Raw genomic sequence first — 18,253 nt, forward strand, 5'->3', positions numbered from 1 at the left:
TTAATTTACTTAACTTAAACATATTTTATTTTAAACTAAAAATGATTAGTTACATATATTTAAAACAGGGAATGTGTTACGCAAACTTTATATGTTTGAGTTAGTAGAGCTTTTTTATTTTTGGTATTAGCTACTCGTCATATTTAATAACTTTGAACGTTCGGGTTTACAGTGTGCTAATGCATTAATACCACAAAAGGATAAGAAAGTATTAGATGCTGTGAGGGTGAACTGAGGGGAATAAGGGTGCTGTGTACCAACATGTGACTGTAGGTTTAGTTTTCATGCTGTTACATCCCACCCCAAGGGAGGGGTGGGATGAGGGGTAAGGTTTAAAGACTGTCAGTGCAGCCGTTTATTTGATTGACAGCTGCAAAGGTGAAAGAAGGTAACAAACTTAAATGCTCAGGCACTTAGGCAAAAAATAACAAAACCAAAGTGGGACTTAAACCAGAGGGATGTCACCAAGACACTAAACCAAGACACTTAATAACCGAAAACAAAGATCACACACAGAGGGAAAACCAGGCCATTTCCACAGGCTTCTAATGCCAAGTCCAAAAGCAGGGGCAAGCTAATGAAACAGAGTCCTCCCAGGAATTCAGCTGCCACTGGAACAGGGGTTGCTTGAGGCTTTTATGCTTCCCGCCCAGCCTGGTGATTGGAGGAGGGAAGGAGGGCGCAATCATCTCCTGCAGGAGGTGAAGTCAGGTGGTGTGGTGGAGGCTTCTGCAAAGGACACACACACACGCACACACACACACACACACATACACACTCGCCTGTTGAGCCTCTCTCATTCATCTGCGGCTGAATCCAGTCGGATAAACCCGGCTCAGTCCGACCCGCCTCTGGCTGGAGCTGCCGACAGCAGCAGTCCTCTCAGATAAGCCTGCAACGATTAGCTTTAGACGAGCTGGAAGATTGGACTCGTCACTGAATCTCTCCAGACTTGCAAAAATGCATTAACACAAATAATTACAGGGGGGAAGAGGAAATGATGGATAAAAAACCAAATTAGCTGTGACCAAAGGGTGACCTCTGAATTATATAAGGGATGGTGGTTCGGATTGGAATGGCTGATTGAAAAGAACGAAAGGGGGCAAAATAAAAAAAAACAATTGATAAACAGGAAGGAGTCAGAAGAGTAGATATAGAAATTTTGTCTTAAAAAATCTATAAAAAACAAGTCTTAAAGAATTAAGATGTAATATTTAGCTGTCTGGATAAACATAGAGTCTTAGCCATCTGTTTGTATTAAAGTACAAGGCCCACTTTAATGGAGTTTTGATGGTATAAAAGAGATGAGGAATCAAACAAGACAAGGCCAAATTCTAATCCTCGGCTTGTGAAAATCCATTCAGTGCTGCAACCCGCTGCGCCACAAGGACGCCTCTCCCTGAAAGGATGAGTTTGTAACAGAGTGAGGGGGCCCCTTCTGTTAAGGAGGTGTGACTGCATGATTGTTCCAGTCGGCTGCAAGCTGGGCCGTACAGATTCCTCCTGGGGAGGCTGCAGCTGATGCAGGGATGGAGAGAGCTGTTGCAATGGGCTGAAAATCATGCCAAGTTGGAAAAACTATGTTTTTATTGCTTTAATGAATTTGGGATGTGCATCCCTTAAGCTGCGTCTTAATAGCCTTTTTCTGCCTCCAAAGGGTGAGAAAAACACGAGCACCACAAGAATGCATTATGAAACCAAATTGCACATAAAAGAACCGTTTAGTGCAGTAACAATAGATAAATTAAAGTACTAATTCAACAAAAAACTCTTTTTTTAATAAGATCCAGATGTTTAACACAAACTAGGCTAGACCTTTATTAAAACCGACAAATGCTCTCACTTTTTTGACATGTATGCTACTTTTGAGACGACAATGTCTTAAAGATCTACCTCTATCTATCTATCTATCTATATAGTATTTTGAGACTAAAATACTGTTTAATAAACATAGTATTATGAACTACTACATAGCATTGTTTATGTACTAATAATTCAAAAACCAGGCACTAAGAGTACACAAATCTGTGTGAGGAGTTACTGTTGTATTAACAGATGATGCGTTTTATTACAAAATCAGAATGCAGTGACTATCGTATTTCATTCTCCGCTGGGGTGAGCATGTCCTTCCTGCAGAGCTGCTGGCTCCGTGGGCGGCGCTCCAGAAGCACGTGCCACAGGAAAACACTGCTGGCTTAGTGGGCTCGGATCCATTGGGCCGAAACTGCGGAGGCACGCGGGGCGATCCGGGCCTCAATAAACTCTCCAGTGGGTCAGAATGGTCTTCTGCCAGGGAATTGACGTGCCGCGGGGCAAGTAGCGAATTTCTGATGACGGACAGAATTTGTGCTCAGTGTATTTAAACACACGTGCAGTGACGTACGTATCAGAGGATGTCCAAATGGCCACTTCTGCATGCCAATCAAGTACTTCTCTGAAGATTTTGATTTGCTAACGGATTTTTTAGAAATATGTTTTTATTTTTTTGGTTATTTATCTTTGCTGGCCTGCGATCTACCCTCATGTCCTTAAAGATAGACCGGTCGATCGCGATCAACGTAATGAACACCCCTGCTCTAAAGATTTTCCAAAGGACTAAAGACTTCTCATTGACTTTATATGGTTTTTCCTAAAAGAGTACACTGAAAGCCCACCTCTGCTTAAAGACTCACTCAGATCTTTTTTGATATTTTATAAAAGTGTTCCCAGTGGCCTTTTTAATTATCATTTTGCCATTTTTTGCCAAATATTTTTTTTAAAATCTGTCGTCGTTTTCTAGGACATAGTTTCTGCAGAGCGACAGGAGACAATCAGTCAATGTGATGTGAGGCCACATACTTTTATTGAGGCATCTGATTGGTGAGTTTATAACTTGAATAAATTCCACTACAGAAAAAATTTGCAAAAACCTGTTTTAAAAAAGGTATCTGAACAAGAATGGCCATTCTGACAAATGAACTGACGGAGAAATAGCTGTTAATTTCCAGATAGAAGTCTAAGGGATTTTGGCTTCTGGGAGCCAGCAGGTACTTCCTGTTTGGAACGCGAGGTTGGAGGGGCCATTCAGTCCAGTTCTTATATCCAATCAATGGCTCTGGCCAATCTTTAATTCGATATAGCGTGCAACATTGTACTAGTTTAAGTCAATAATTGATGTTTCTGCTGCAGCTCTGAGGGAAAACCACTGTTCAAGGCTTTGACTGTGTGCATCCCTGTGTGTAAATGTTGGTGCCAAAAGTAAACCCAAAAAGTAGGAAATATCATTGAGCTGCAAGGCACCTCTGTATCCTCTCCTCTCCACTCCAATCCGCTCTCTCATCCTCTTCCCCCTGGGATTCCTTCTCTGGTATTTTCTTGCTCCATTTTCCTGCGTTCCCCTCCAACTTCCATTCTTCTGTTGATTTTTTATTTTATTTTAAAAGAAAGCATCTCTACAAGAAAAGCTACAACGGCAAAATGCATAAGAAAAATAAAATCCCAAAGCGGCGGTGATACAAATGTCACGGTTGCTGCTTTTCACTGCTTTTTTTTTGGTGTCAGTTTGTGTATCGTGTGTGATGGGAGGGTAACACTGGACTGCTCTTGACTTGCCCTGTTTCAGCCTCCCACAGGCCTTTCAACAAATTGAAATCAGCTGATTTAGCCGCTTTGGTTTTTAATTTGAACTCATCTGGTCTGATCGTTGTCCGATTCAATCCACTTTTCTCCTGCTGTGTTGTAATAGAATTGGTCAGGGTTACTCGTCATTGTTTCCTGAAGGGTTCGCAGACTGTAGGTGTTTGAGAACAAACCTCTCTTGCTCAGATCCCACAATGCCTTGCAGCTCCTCTGCAGAACAACGCACGCAGAGTCATGCATCACAGAGCACTCACCTTAATGTGACCTTAATTTGGGAAAGTGCTCTTCAATCCACTAAAACGTAAGACAGTCTCATATAACTTGATTTTTTTTTTTTTTATAACTGTCCATGTGACTTTAGTCATCTTTTGTTTGCATGTTTTTCCATTACCAGAGCTGAATGTTTTCTTTTTATTAGCAAAGTGCGTTATCTTCTTTTATTCATTTTTAATCTATTTGTCATTTTTATAAAATAATTCACACAGACTAAAATTGCTGTTCTCTGCCTTCTATTGTCCGGGTTTCTGGAGATTTGCTGTCAGCATGACCAAAGTAATAGCGTGATGAGTTTTGTTTTGTCTGGAACAGCTCAAATATGAGTCTAATTCAATTTTTCATTCACAAAGAAAAACTAATAAACTGTCTTAAAACATCAAACAATGATGGAAAAGCAAAACATGGACATCAATATTTTCTTTCAGTCTAGCTCAATTTCATTGACGTTTTTTCTGGCAAAGTAGTAAATACATTTCATATTAGTTTGGAATATATGAGCAGAATCCACAGAAGTCAGAAACATGGTTTTAATAATTAAAAGGAAAAAAGATATTTTGTGAGATGATTAATGTCTATGGCATTGAAATACAAAATGTAATGGAAAATGTTTAGGGTTAACTTTCTTGATGCTTCAGAAACTTGGACATCTGAAGCCACGGACCTTCCGAGCATGTGACGCACTTTCAAGAGCTATAGATACCGTACAATATAGAACAATAGACCCGTACATCACCAATTTTGGTGTAGACTACTTTATTAAAGTATTGATTACTCATTTATAAATGGAAAAATACAAGTGCATATGTAATTTTTAAATATTTCAGTCAGACAACTCACGCAGTAAAATATTTGTTTTCACATTCTTTTCGCTTGGCATAAGGCTCCGTATAATTCCATGAGACAAGATTTCCATAAAACCTTTGGGTAATAACTACCCCTAACGGAGCTCACAGGTGGAAGCCAGGTTGGAGGGTGGGGGGACGACGCAGCGCTTACGGTAAAGGAAAAGAATGAACAACTGCCCACCTGGACTTAAATAGGACACTGAATAGGTGAGTTGATTAACTGAACCGCCCTAGGGGAGTAACCGAGTAAAACACTGCTAGAGTTTTCTGCCTGAAAGGCTCCCAAGGTCGCTTATATTTGGTTAGTAGGTGAGCTATTCCCATGTTTTGTGCCAAAACACCCCCCCCCCCCATCAGTCACGTGACCAGAGGAGCCATGAGTTGTGCGTGTTACTTTTTGCAACACGGCACAGCATGAGTAGGTGATTTCTGAAAGAACTGTTTTGCAGATTAAAGTTGTTACCTGATCAGTTGCTAACAATATAAATATATATATTTTTAAAGATATTAAAAAATATTTATATATATAAATATATATATATATATATATATTTTTTTAAGATATTAAAAAAATACAACAATAAGAAATAACCAGGAATTGGTATCAGTAATTAATATCAAATATTTTATGTAGTCGGTATGGTATTGAATCTTGACAACAGTAAAAAAAAACAACAAAAAAAAACACTTTACTGACAAAATACATTGGAGGCCTAAAATTGATTTAGTCTTAAACTTGGTCAGAGCCCAACATGATTAAACATTTCAGCTTTAACCAAATACAGACTTAGAGCTGTGATCCATCAATAAACTCATGGTTTCATCCAGAAATACAGTAGAGACTTATTACATCTTTTTATATTGACTTTACATCTGCAGTATCATTCTAAGCTGTGTGGTGTGATGGTACATTGATTGTGTAATAAAATCGGACAGCTTGAACTCAACTCTTTTCTGCTATATTCTTATGATTGCTCCCAGGCTTTTCTACACACAAACACACACCCACTAACCACAAATGCCAGCCAATTTTTCACATTTTCTCCCCAAAATGTCAGCACCTTGGACAGAGCTTGTCTGGCTTTCATGCTGTCTGCTCCTTTATAACTCCGCTGTCATGGCCTGACATTTCACACGCTGGGGGTCAAAGAGCAGCTTCAGTGTGATAAATGAGGACAGGTGCGTTGGACTGCTGCATTATAATTGCAATGACTAACATTTGTAATTTGCAAAACCTCAAGTGTTGTGAAGAAAAAAAAAAGCATTTGTCACCGATTCTGCAAGTCGACCCACTTTAAAACCTTAGAGAGGTGTGCAGTGCCAAGTTGCAGTGATACTTTCATGAATTGGAGGATTCAGCGCACTCACAATGAATGCGGCTGCCAAAGATGCTGTCATGTAAATGAGTAGACGAGTCCCATGGCCCTGAAGTGTACATCACACCAACAAATGTCTCAAAAATACATATTTAAGATTACAATTTGAAAAGGGAAACAAATAGTAACAACAGTACATCCTAGAAGTCGCAACAAAATAAAAAAAATAAGATGAAATAAAAATAAAATAGAAACATTTCAGAAAACAAAAGAAATGTTCATAAATCAAAGTGAAATATATTAAAAAAAACACTATAAGGAAGCAGAAATGGTGGGAGATTGCTGATTGAATGATGATGTTTGTCCGTCATTTCAACTCAAATTTGGCATGAAGTTATACTTGAGATGTAATGTACTAATCATAAAACTTTTATATAAGAATACTGAAAAAACAACAATTGTCTACAATATTGAAAAAACTCAAATTCCTGAATTCAAACATTATCCAATCAGCGTTGTCCCCTGATACCTACTGTTCCGGTTTCCTATCTTCATTCTTTAACATTTCATTTTGAAGATTACTTCTGTTTTCTGAAACATTTCATTTTTATGTCATATTATTGTGTTTTGTTTTCTGGAATTTTGCTTTGATTTCTAAAAAGTCATGTTTTTTCTTATTTTTTGTTTTGCCTTTTTTAATTGTCATCTCTAGAATGTTTTTGAGTTAAGTGATTTTTTTTTTGTGGCCTCAGGGCCACCGTAGATGAGTCAAACAAGACCTAAAAACCTTTGGGTAGACTTCAGAGACCCATTTAACTGAAATCCAGCACTTATTCAAGTTAAGAACAAACTAAAGCAGCAAAGTGAAAGTCTGAAAATATATATACAAAAAGATGACTCCTGTCTAACACTCTCTGTATTTATGCAACGTGAATTTCAACTTTAGGAGACAAGGTATTTCTGTGAGCAGCTGTTACCCCATCCACCAGGAGCTGCTTTTGTAACCAAGCTCATTATGAGAGTTGCCTCTCTTCAGTCTTAAATCCTTGATGGTAAAGATAACAAAAGGCTGAGGGGGGAGTACGGAGGGGACACTTTCATAAGTCAGCCATAGTTAAGCTTTTCAAATCCACGCTTTTGATCAGATAACTCATCTCCGCTGCCCACCTTTATTCTCTCTGCGTTCTACTTTTCAACTTTAGGCTCCCCTTTGTAAGAACTCCATAAACCTGATCGTCCTCCATCTCGGTTTATCTCTGCTTCGTTTCTTTAACTGGTCTCGCTTTAAGAGCCAATGTCGGAGCGCGACCACACACTCTTAGCCACTTTGCGCACACACACAAAAAATCTCATGTTATACCTGCTGTCAGCTCAAAAATATGGATGAGGGACTGAGAGAGTGTTATTTCTTTAGTGACAGACATTTGAAGAACATTTCCTAGCCATTCACACGAGAGTCAAATAGCTATCTATTTTTAATAACATGGTCAGCTTGACCTAGTAATGCTAGGCTCTCTTATAGCAAAGAGAGGCAGCCGTGCAAGAATGTGATCCTGTAAAGTGTTGATTGTTCCAACATCTAGAAATTTCACTCCAAATAACTCCAGTTATGAAATCAATTGTTATTATGTTATAAAAACCTGAAGGACGTCTGACTTTATTTTATTTTGTATTACATCTTCCTTTATCTGGTATGTTAGCAAGACAGGAACCTGTTTTTAACATTCCCAAATGCAGGTCATTCAGGCATTATTTATTCATGCATGCACCCTTCACTCGTACCTGTCCTCAATTGCATTAGGGATTCTCCAAAGTCCAAATCCATGCCAGCTTCTCCAGTTCAAAGCAAACTCTAAACATAGAGCTGCTCCCAAAAAAAGTCCATGACTTGTGTAATTATTTAAGTTAAGGATTATGCCTTGATGGTGTTTTGAAATAACAGGAAAACTAATTTTAGAAAATGTTGTTTGTTTTATGTGTCATGGTGCAAAACTGACAAAATATAAAAAATGAGGAAGCCAGAAACTGAGGACCACCAGTTTTAGGTCTCACTCCAATCATTTTATGATCTGCTGTAAAAATGTTCCCATTGGTCTTTTAATTATGATTATGCCATTTTTTTAGGCAGAATCAAAAAAAGCCTGTGTTTTTTTTCAGGACATGGTTTCTGCAGAGTGGTAGTAAAATTTTGCCTCTGAATTGTAGGCGAAACAATTGCCACAAACTGCATTTTTTCATCTGCTCCTGATTCACAATAAAAATATTGAAATGCAATTTATACATGTCTTTCATTATTTAAAAGAAATGACCCAAAAGCATCCTAAAAACCCCAATAACAAAATTTCCATTGGAGTTCATTAAAAAAAAGAAGAGAAAATATCTGTCATTTTAAGCTTTTTGTAAAAGTTAAAGTTGCAAGAAAATGACAGAAGTTTCTTTTTCTTTTTCCGTCAATTCATTTTGCATTTTAGCTTAAAGCTTTTTTTTTTGAAAATCCTTTATTGCATGCTGAGTTTCCTTTTCTGTGACCTGTACTCTGGTCTAAGATTGAATTTTGGAATAGAATTTTGTTTTTCACCATTATTTTCAAGATAGCAAACATTCGCTGAAAGAAAACAGTTCATTTAGGACTTAATTCATGAGTTTTACCAAATGACTAGTTCTTCAGGGAGAACATGTTTAAATGTGACACAAAAAAGGGCACAAAACCCCGAATGCTCTCAACAAACATTCACATATTTATTTATGATCTCAACTTAAAAATCAAAAAATGATGCATTGATTTTGTGTGTCGTAACATAAGCTTATTTGTGTAGCATGCCACACAAAAATCATCTTTATGCAAGGGGTTTTTGTGTGTTTGAATCTGTGGACCAAAAAAAAATGACTCACTGTTGTCATGGGGAGATCAGGAGAGTGAGGCTGGAGGGATTTACTGACGCATGCAAAACAAAGCCAGACGTGCACATGCATCTCCAATCAGGTGTGGTGAAGAAATTGCTGCACCTGTATGTATATTTTTGCAGCTCCAGTTAGGTGCACAAATGGAAATAAATAAAAAGGGATTTTACAGGAAGGAATATTCAGTCGCTCAAGCGTGCACACTCTGAGCTTGACTGTCAGCGAGAGGATAATACGCACAGAAATAGCTGCTTTTTTTCCCCTTCTATTTTGTGCTTTTCAGTTTTTATAAACATGCATATGAACCCTGCAGAGCTGACTGCAATTAAATATGTAAAAAAGACATGTTAACCCTCTAATGTACTAGGTTCCTCAGTCTGCACTTTAGACAAAATCTGCACTTAATCTTCTTTATTAGAGCTTTCTAATTTTTGACAAGGAGTAAAAGGTCTGTAATAATCCATTTTGAAAAAAGGAAGATGTAATTATCTTACAACTGCAATAAAATTAATCAAATTGGGCATGGCTGTTGTAAAACGTTTGGCACCTTACAAAACGGTGGGGGAAAAAAGCTGTTATTTTCTTATTCACATCACTTGGAAAAACACAGACGGCCAGTGAAAGGGAGGCCATGGAGAGCAGCCATTTGATTTGATCTGAATCGAGAGTGGGAGAAGAAGAACGACAACTCCGGAGCAGAAAGAGTTCATTGTAAGCAGGGGATGACAAAGGAATGAAATGAGGAGGCAGAGAGAACAAGGGCAAAAAAGAACACAACCTTGTTCCATGTTTTTTTCTTTGCAGAGATTTTTCTTAAACATTTGCCTATACGATATTTTTGTATTTTGTGCAGTTTTTATCGAATTCTAGCATCTTGAGTTTGTGGATGCAGGCCCCATAGGAGCAGGAGATGCAGTAGCAGAATGGAGTGGGAGAAAGATATGCAAGGATGGTCAGAAACAAAGCTCTTTGTTGGACAATGCTAGCACAGGCTTCCCTCTTTACAGCCTGCTCATTGTACAGCTCTGAGTGGGGTATTTGTGTGAAAAAAAAAAAAAAGAGTGTCTCTACTCACCATCACATCCCTGCTGTTTCCACTAAGCAGAGTGCACAGCCATTTGTGAATGGGCATAAGGGGGAAAAATGACAGTCCAGCAGACTGGGGCCACCTTACAGTTTTTATAATAAGTTTACATTTTCAAAAATTACATTTAAAGAGCTTAGTTTGTTTTGTCTTTTGTTCACACTGAGTACAGCCAAAGGAGTTGACTGTAAATTCTCAATGTAAAATCTGAAGCTCACACCCCCCCTTGGCAAAGTGCATTCAAGTAGCCACTTCCAATGAAAAGTCTAGGTAAACTCACGTAAATGTGCGTTGCAGACTTCGTGCTCAAAACTCTCTGGTTCACGCCTAACCAAGCATCTTTTTAAGACCGTTTAGGGTGTACGTACGAAACGTGCATCCATTGAGCGCATTTGAACCAGGTCAAACTTTCGAAGACTAGGAATTGTTATGGATGGCATCCATTTTCAATCAAATCACATTACAATGTGGTTTAACACACGGTTAATGTCCTTTGGAGTTTTATAAAAACATATAAAATCGCCTTATTCAAATGTTACCTGAACAGAGATAAAGCTTTGAAACATTGGGCGGTTCTGACATGTACAAGGGTTTAAAAATACATATGTCAAACCGTTTTTAATATTGCTTTTAATATTAAAAAGGCTGTTTTTTTCCGGCTGAGGCGATATAACTAATGTAAAAAAAACACAAGGATAAGGATACTAATATTGACTCAAAAATGGAGAGGGAAGTGGTAGGGCAAAGCTTTATGCTGGGGCATCAGCTGCCACCCCTTGGCCCCTTTTAGCTCCGCCCCTGATATCATAACTGAAACTGTACCAAGACAAATAAGACATTTTTGCCTTTTTTATCACCAGGACTTTAATTAGCTTGCAATTTAATTGATGTGTTTCTGTGCATGACAAAGACGGTGGGTCCAAAGTCTGAACCATCAACCAATCAAAAGACAGCTAACATGGACAGATAGTTTGGTTCTGCTAGTTTGGTTGAGTCCATCCATAACTGAAAAAAGTAGATGGAATGGAAGCACAAAAATGATTTATGGTACAAATCATTTTTAATTAAGGTAATACTGGTTTAAATGTGTTGGGTTGTGAATCAATTGCTTTAAAAAATGAAATGCATGATACAACTTATTTAAAAGAAAGTTTGATAAACACACCAATGTTCCTCATGCTCTACTTGTTCTGCTTCCTGTCAGGTAGTCACATTGAGTTCACTGAACCTCATACATGAAGGACATCCTCCAACTTCTGCCCTGAATTTCAATGATGGCTTGTATAACTATCAACGATTCCTTGTCTGCCTGGCATTTGTCAGCGCATCAGTAATAATTCTGCCCCCAGCCCTGTACAGTCATGTGTGATGTGCTGCTATATGACATGGAAGCCTATCACACTGTTCTTTTCATTGCGTAAATGCAGGCGTAAGGCTGGAGGTTGGCACTGATTCCTTGACTCCCATTCAAGACAACATGAGATCCCACTGACTGAAGGATATTCACATCTGTGACTTTAATAAGATGCTTTTACTCACAAGTGCATGTGTTGTTGAACTTTACACACATCCTGACAACCTCAAGTTTACCAAAGCCTCAAAAGAATCCATGTTTTCTTTATTTTTTGAGGATTGTTAACAAGTAGATGCACATCATGCCTTATTCTTTGGGGCTGTCCATTCCTTTAAAAAGCACTGTCAGATAAAAAAAAGAAGACATTTTTACTTGCACATTGGTTGAGACTGTGCCACGCTATATTTCCCAGCAGAATCAGGTGTTATTGCTGCACAAAAACACAAAAATAAACTCGTTTCGCACGTTTACCAAAAACCCTGCTGAAGACTGCTTTATGAGGCTGTCGGTGTGAATTCACACTCAGCAGGAGCAGCTCCTTAAGGTGGACAGGGAAGGGGGGGGCAGCGCGTTATTTCTGCAGTCACACAGACAAGTTGGAAAAACAAAAGTCGCTGTGTGTGCGTGAGTGTGCGTGAGTGTGCGTGTGGCCTCACTGGCGTGATGGGGGAGAGTGGACAAGTCGGCTCTGCGTCAGAACGCGAACTCACCCACCTACTCACAAAAAGACTCGCACAACAAGAGGAAAAGCACAAATCTGTGAATCAGAGTCTGTCTTATTCCGGAAGGAAATCAGGACTGTTTTAGTTAAAGCTTGGATGCTCGACAACAGTTTCTTTTTATTAGCTTTCAGCTGCAGCATGCATTGCTTTGTGTGTGTTTGGGTGTGTGTGTGGATGTTGGTATGTGAGGTTTTATTTCCTTCTTGTAGGTCTGTGTGAATGGATAAATGGAGGAGGTGTCAAAGGGTCCAAGCAGGCGGCCTTAGACACACAAAAATGTGTTTCTCCCTCTCCGCCTCTCACTTTTCCATTATTGTATCTGCCTCCTCATCTTTTGTGTCTCTATTTCCCCTCTTAATCTTGTTCTCTTTTCTATTTTTAATTTCTGTCCTTTGTATTTTCGCTGAAAGCCCAGTAAAAATACTGCTTCAGAAAGGATTTTCACTCCCACCGGGACGACAAATGGCCGAAGTCTGTTCCAGAGCACCAGTCATCCAAAGAGGTGCCTGAAGCAAACAAGCGCCAGCAGCAGACAGACACAAAAGCCCATTGCAGGGGACTGTGTGAGGTTTGTTTTAGCTTCTAGTTTCACACAGAGATGAATAATTATCTAAATATATCTGCAGCAAATGCCGGAGTGAAGGTTTTTTTGGAACGGGAGCACAGGAAGGTGAACTCCAGCATGGCGTGCTGTCTTTGTTTGGGATCTTTTTTCATGTAAATTATGAGTTTAATTTAGCGTGCAGTAATGTGGATTTTTGCAGATGAGTCACTTACTTTTGCGTGTGAAGTTTTACAGATTATGTTAGCTGAAAAGTACTTTTAATTGATTGGGTTTGATATCTTTCCTTGTTTTGTTTTGTTGTTGATTTTTCGGTCGCACCTGGTTTAAGTTAGTTAATTAGCAAAGCTGTTCCTAATTAATCATTTCGTCTGTATAAAAATATGACAGGTTTTGTTTTGCTTTAAAAAATCTCTCCTATTTTGGGGAGTAATTTCAATTTTAATTTCCTTTTTTTTTGTTGGTGGGTTGTTTTGCTTTACATATGCTTGTGGATCCTTTGACCTCATAGCCGCAATGTTGAAAACTAAATATCACAACACACAAAGCAATCTGACACAATTGGTTGGAAGCTGATAAAGTGCATTAAAGCCCAGGACATTCAGTAGTACCGGTACTTGTTGCATGGTCTCTGACATCAATTTTTGAATTCTACACATGAAGCTTGAAGTACAGCGTGAACGTTGACCGGAGTTTCCAACCTGACAACATTCATAACTCGTGGCAGAGCCGGTTAGGTTGATATCTTATGCAAATTGTTCATTTTGTGGTGAAAGCACCAAATCTGGCATGAATTTAGGATCCCCTCTCTGAGAAAAGCATGTTAGCCAGGAGAAAAATCCAAAATGGCAGCCATTTGTGAAGATGGCGGCCATTCACTCAATTGTTAAAAAAACATTTAATGTCTATTAAGTCTCAAAAATATGGGCTGTTTATCCACAAAATACAATCTTTAAGCTTGAGGGGTACCTACAGATTACTATCATATGTATATTGTTTACATATTAAAATCTCTCTCATGGCTAACATGTTTTTTTCTGAAAGAGGGGATCCCTAAGGTACTTTCATGCCAAATTTGGTACTTATACCACAAAATATACGAAAATGTTATTTACCAGCTCAGCTATTAGTGGGAGAGTTAAAAAGAAGCGGTGTTCAGTCCATATATGGGTCCACAATAGAGAGAAAAAAAAAAACACACACGCCACTTAATTTTTTGCAAGAATGACCTACAATTTTTTCAAGATGACTGGAAAAAAATAATTCACCTCTATGATTTTCACTAATAGGACATTAAGCAAAACATTTCATACGATTTTAAAATCTTTTTATCATACACTGAGCAAAATATAAATGCAACATTTTTGTTTTTGCTCCCATTTGTCATAAGATGAACTCAAAGATTTAAAAAAAATTCTGCAAACACAAAATAACAGCTTCTCTCAATTATTGTTCAGAAATCTCTAAATCTGTGACAGTGAGCACCTCTCCTTTGCTGAGAAAATCCATGCCACCTCACAGGTGTGCCTCATCAAGGTGCTGAATGGACAAGGTGTTCCACGATAAACGTGGCCACAATAAAAGGCCACGGTTTGTTTTATCGGGTGGGTCTGGGCACTCAGACATCTGATCAGTATCTCGTGTGACCATCAGAAATGATTATTTTGTGTGTGGGGGGAAAATGCTTCAAATCTTCGAGTCCATCTCATTAAAAATGGGGGCTAAAACAAAAGTGTTGCATTCAGATTTTTGTTCGGTGTGGGAGTCAATGGGAATCTGCTCTCTTTTGCAACCTACCTCTAGTGGTTATTTGTGTAACTGCAACATTTATTGGTTTTGAAATAAGCCCTTGACTCATTGGAAATAGTGCCATCTGCTGGTGGTCTTTGAGAATGACAGTGGCACCACTGCATTTTGAGTGAGTCGATCTTTCCTCTCTTTAATAAATATTGAACTATCAATGGCAGACTAAATAACTGGGTCTTTACTATATTTAAATGCATAATTTTTTCAATAAAAGGAATTTGTTTGAAATAGATAGATCTGCACAAATGCCCCATCTTATCATGTGACGTGTCTACATCTCGCTGACAGCGGTCATGTGAATTCGCTGTTGTTGAAGCAAGGGTTGTGACACTGGTTAGTGGCTCATCCGCACTATAGGATTGGTACTTGTTGAACTGATGAGCTTATGGTCAACATGATTATCTCTTAAGTATTCATAAGCCTGTCTGTATTTAAGTCCCTCATCACACACACACATTTTGACACAGTCAAGTAATAGTCAGAAAATAATTATTGACTTACAAATTGACAAAATGGGATGGAGTCCATCATCGATGGAGATATTTTCTCAGCCCTGCATCACCTAGTGTCAGCCTCCCATGTCACAGAAGCCTGTGTGTAAAAGCTCTGCTCACCGGCCCATGACCTGCTTGTGTTGTATCCCATTCGGACACCAAACCTGACTCATCTTCAGAATGTCAGAGCACAGCATGCTCTCACAGGATGACAAATGTCACCTTGATGGAGGAATTTCTATGCAGCTTTCACATTGGAAAAGGATGCATGAGACTGTTCTGGAAGCCCAGATAGCAAAATTAATTATTTTCCATTGTATCTGAAAATTTGGAATTCTTACAATTTGGAATAACTTCCCAAAGTAGATGATTACAAAACCCTACAATACAAAAGAAAATGATAATTAAAAAAAAGCTAAAATTTATATCAGAAATCTTTTACTTAATAAATCCAGACTTTATTTTTTTGTACATTACCTTTTTGGTGATTTTCAGTGAAAGCAAAAACAGAAATATAAAAATAAATATATTAATAACCTTGGTAACTCTGCAGTTAATCAAACTACAGATTCCACTAATGGGATTAAAAGTCTGATTAAAAGTCTGCATTAATTTAAATCAGTTCATCTATTAGTGATGCTTCCAGGACCTGCTGCTCAGAGTTCTTTACATTTGAATGTTAGTTGGTTCCATTTCTATCGTAACCCCAAATTATTTAACTTGTGTGAGGAGATGCATCAAAATGTAATTTACTTGCTCAACTAAATTGCTGATGGGCATTTTCACATTAACTGCTTCTGTCAATGGGATTGATATTTCACTAAAACAGGAAGAGTTTATAATCAGTTGATTTTAAATGAATTCTAATACATGGAAATGGTGTGAACCCTATGAGATTAAAATTGTCTGAAAAAGCAGTGAGCTTCTATCATGAATAAAATCAGCCAAATTATAAATTGTCAGGTTTTTGTTAGAAAAAATAAATTTAATTTCCTTTTTTATTTAAGAATTTACCCTCTTTTTCCCCAACACAGTGTTCTTAATTGTTATAATTGTCACCCGATTGTTCAGGTTAATTAAGTAAATGTACTTAATTAAATGCAGAAACAAATTTTAAAAAATGTATCCCAAAAAAGTGTCAATATTTATGTTAAAATGTATTTTGAACATCCTGATCCTTTCAGATTCTGCACATCTGATGTGAGGAAGTAAAGGTTTTATTTCTAACATTAATATTGAAGGTCTTTAACCCCATTTTCTGGAGCTGCCTGCAATTTCCTTTAGTCACACATGCACTGTGTGGATGTGTGTGCAAAGCATCATGCAAACACACAAAAACAGAGCAGGTGCACGTTTGTGCACGGACCCTGAAGTGAGCTCTCAGCTCAGGTACTGAATATTTACTCAGGGATGGGCTCAATCTGCCTGCAATTCATGAGGAATCTGTCACATTTATCTTTGTTATTGCCATGGTAACCAAAAGGTCTTTTTTTTGGGAAAAAAAAGGGTCCTTTTGAAGCTTGCAAGCAGCCAAGAACCGACGTCATCAGATATGCTTAAGAAGCCATCAGAGAACAGAGGCTTGTGTGTGACAGAGTGCATGCCGGTCTACCTGCACAGAGGAGGATAAATTAATCTCCAGTATTCCCAGCCTCAGCATGGAGGTGGAGTTGAAAGGGAGTGAAAGCGAGGAATGAAGGGGATCAATGTGCCAGAGTGCAGGCTGTTGCCGGGTGGAGTAGGGATGCAAGAGATTTGTAAACAAGACTCGCTGCAAAATTACTGTATTGTGTAGACATAACATGCACTTGGTAAAGAGGGAAGAGAATGAGAGCAATGCCCATGCTCAGTTAAGCAGCTCTTGATATAAGCTAAAAAAAAAAAAAAACATTGTTGGAACATTAGGTGCTCTCAGAGTAAAAGTATGCAAAGTGTTAAGAGAAAGTAAAAAAAAAATTCAAACAACAATTCAATTAGGTTTATTTATTTACTTAAAGTCCCACTCCAATCACCTTTTGGTCTATTGTAAAAGCATTCCCAGTGATCTATTAATTATGATTATGCAATTTTTAGGCATTAATCAAAATACCTGTCTTTTTCTGGGACATACTTTCTGCAGAGAGTCAGGAAATTCACCTCTGAGTTGTTGGCGGAACGGTTAGCGTGGAGTAAGCCTGCTCCCATTTCTCATCGTCCCTTTCTTTTACATTATTTCCTTCTAGCTAACAGCCCCTCACACCCCTAACCTAACATTACCAGTGCAAAAAAAATGGCAAGTAATATTGGAGCTATCCAGCCGTACAGTTTGGAGCCAGATGCCAGCTCAGACGAAGAAAATTGTAGCATCTACGTCACTGATTCACGCTTTTTCAAAACTGCACTTTTTCATCTGCTCCTGATTCACAACAATGTGAATTAAGAAATACTCGATGCAATTTAATTTTCATTTTCTATATACACGTCTTTTGTCATGAGAAAAATCCCACAAGAGCATGTTAAAAGCCCCAAAAACATTTTCATTGGAGTTGGTCTTTATTTAAAGCATTGCAAATGTTGTCCAATCAAGAGAATGGAAGAAAATGAGCGAGTTTTCACTGAATCCATACCAGAGCTTTTGGTTAAGACCAAAGTTTGTTTCCCCCAATTCTGTCTTCCAGTTAGACATGTTAGGAAACTCTATCCATCTATCTTCTGAACCCGCTGAATCCTTTTCACTGTTATGGGGTTGCTGGAGCTTATCCCAGCTACTTTTGGGCGAAGGAAGGGTAAATCCTAAAGAGTTTGACAATCACAGGCCCACACAGAAACAGAGAATCACACATACTCACTTAATTAACCTGTGAAGCATGCTTTTGGGCTGTGGGTGGAAGTGCCAAGAGAAAACACAACCGACATGCAACGTGCAAACTCCCCATAGAAAGTTCCCACCTGGGATTCGAACCAGAGCCTTCTTGCTGTGAAGCAAGTGTGCTTGGTTTGATTCAATTTAGCTTGTTTTTTTTCCTGTTTTTAAAAGCCAGTTACTGAGCAAAAACAAAAAATAAAAAAAATACTGTAAACTGGTTCAAAATAAAACATCATAACCCCAAAATTGTCATTGTTTCAAAAAGTTACCCAAAAATATATCCTAACATGAATAACCCAAGAATTGGGTTAAAGAGAAAAGTGTTTAAGAGTGCAGGTTAATGGCTATCCTAAATCAGGGAAGGATCTACTGTCAGGGTCAGTGTGGCATGAGGATGAACTACATGCAAAAAACATGGACCAAGTAATAT

The sequence above is a fragment of the Oryzias latipes genome, chromosome 23 (assembly GCF_002234675.1).
Source record: "Oryzias latipes chromosome 23, ASM223467v1".
Classification (NCBI taxonomy): Eukaryota; Metazoa; Chordata; class Actinopteri; order Beloniformes; family Adrianichthyidae; genus Oryzias; species Oryzias latipes.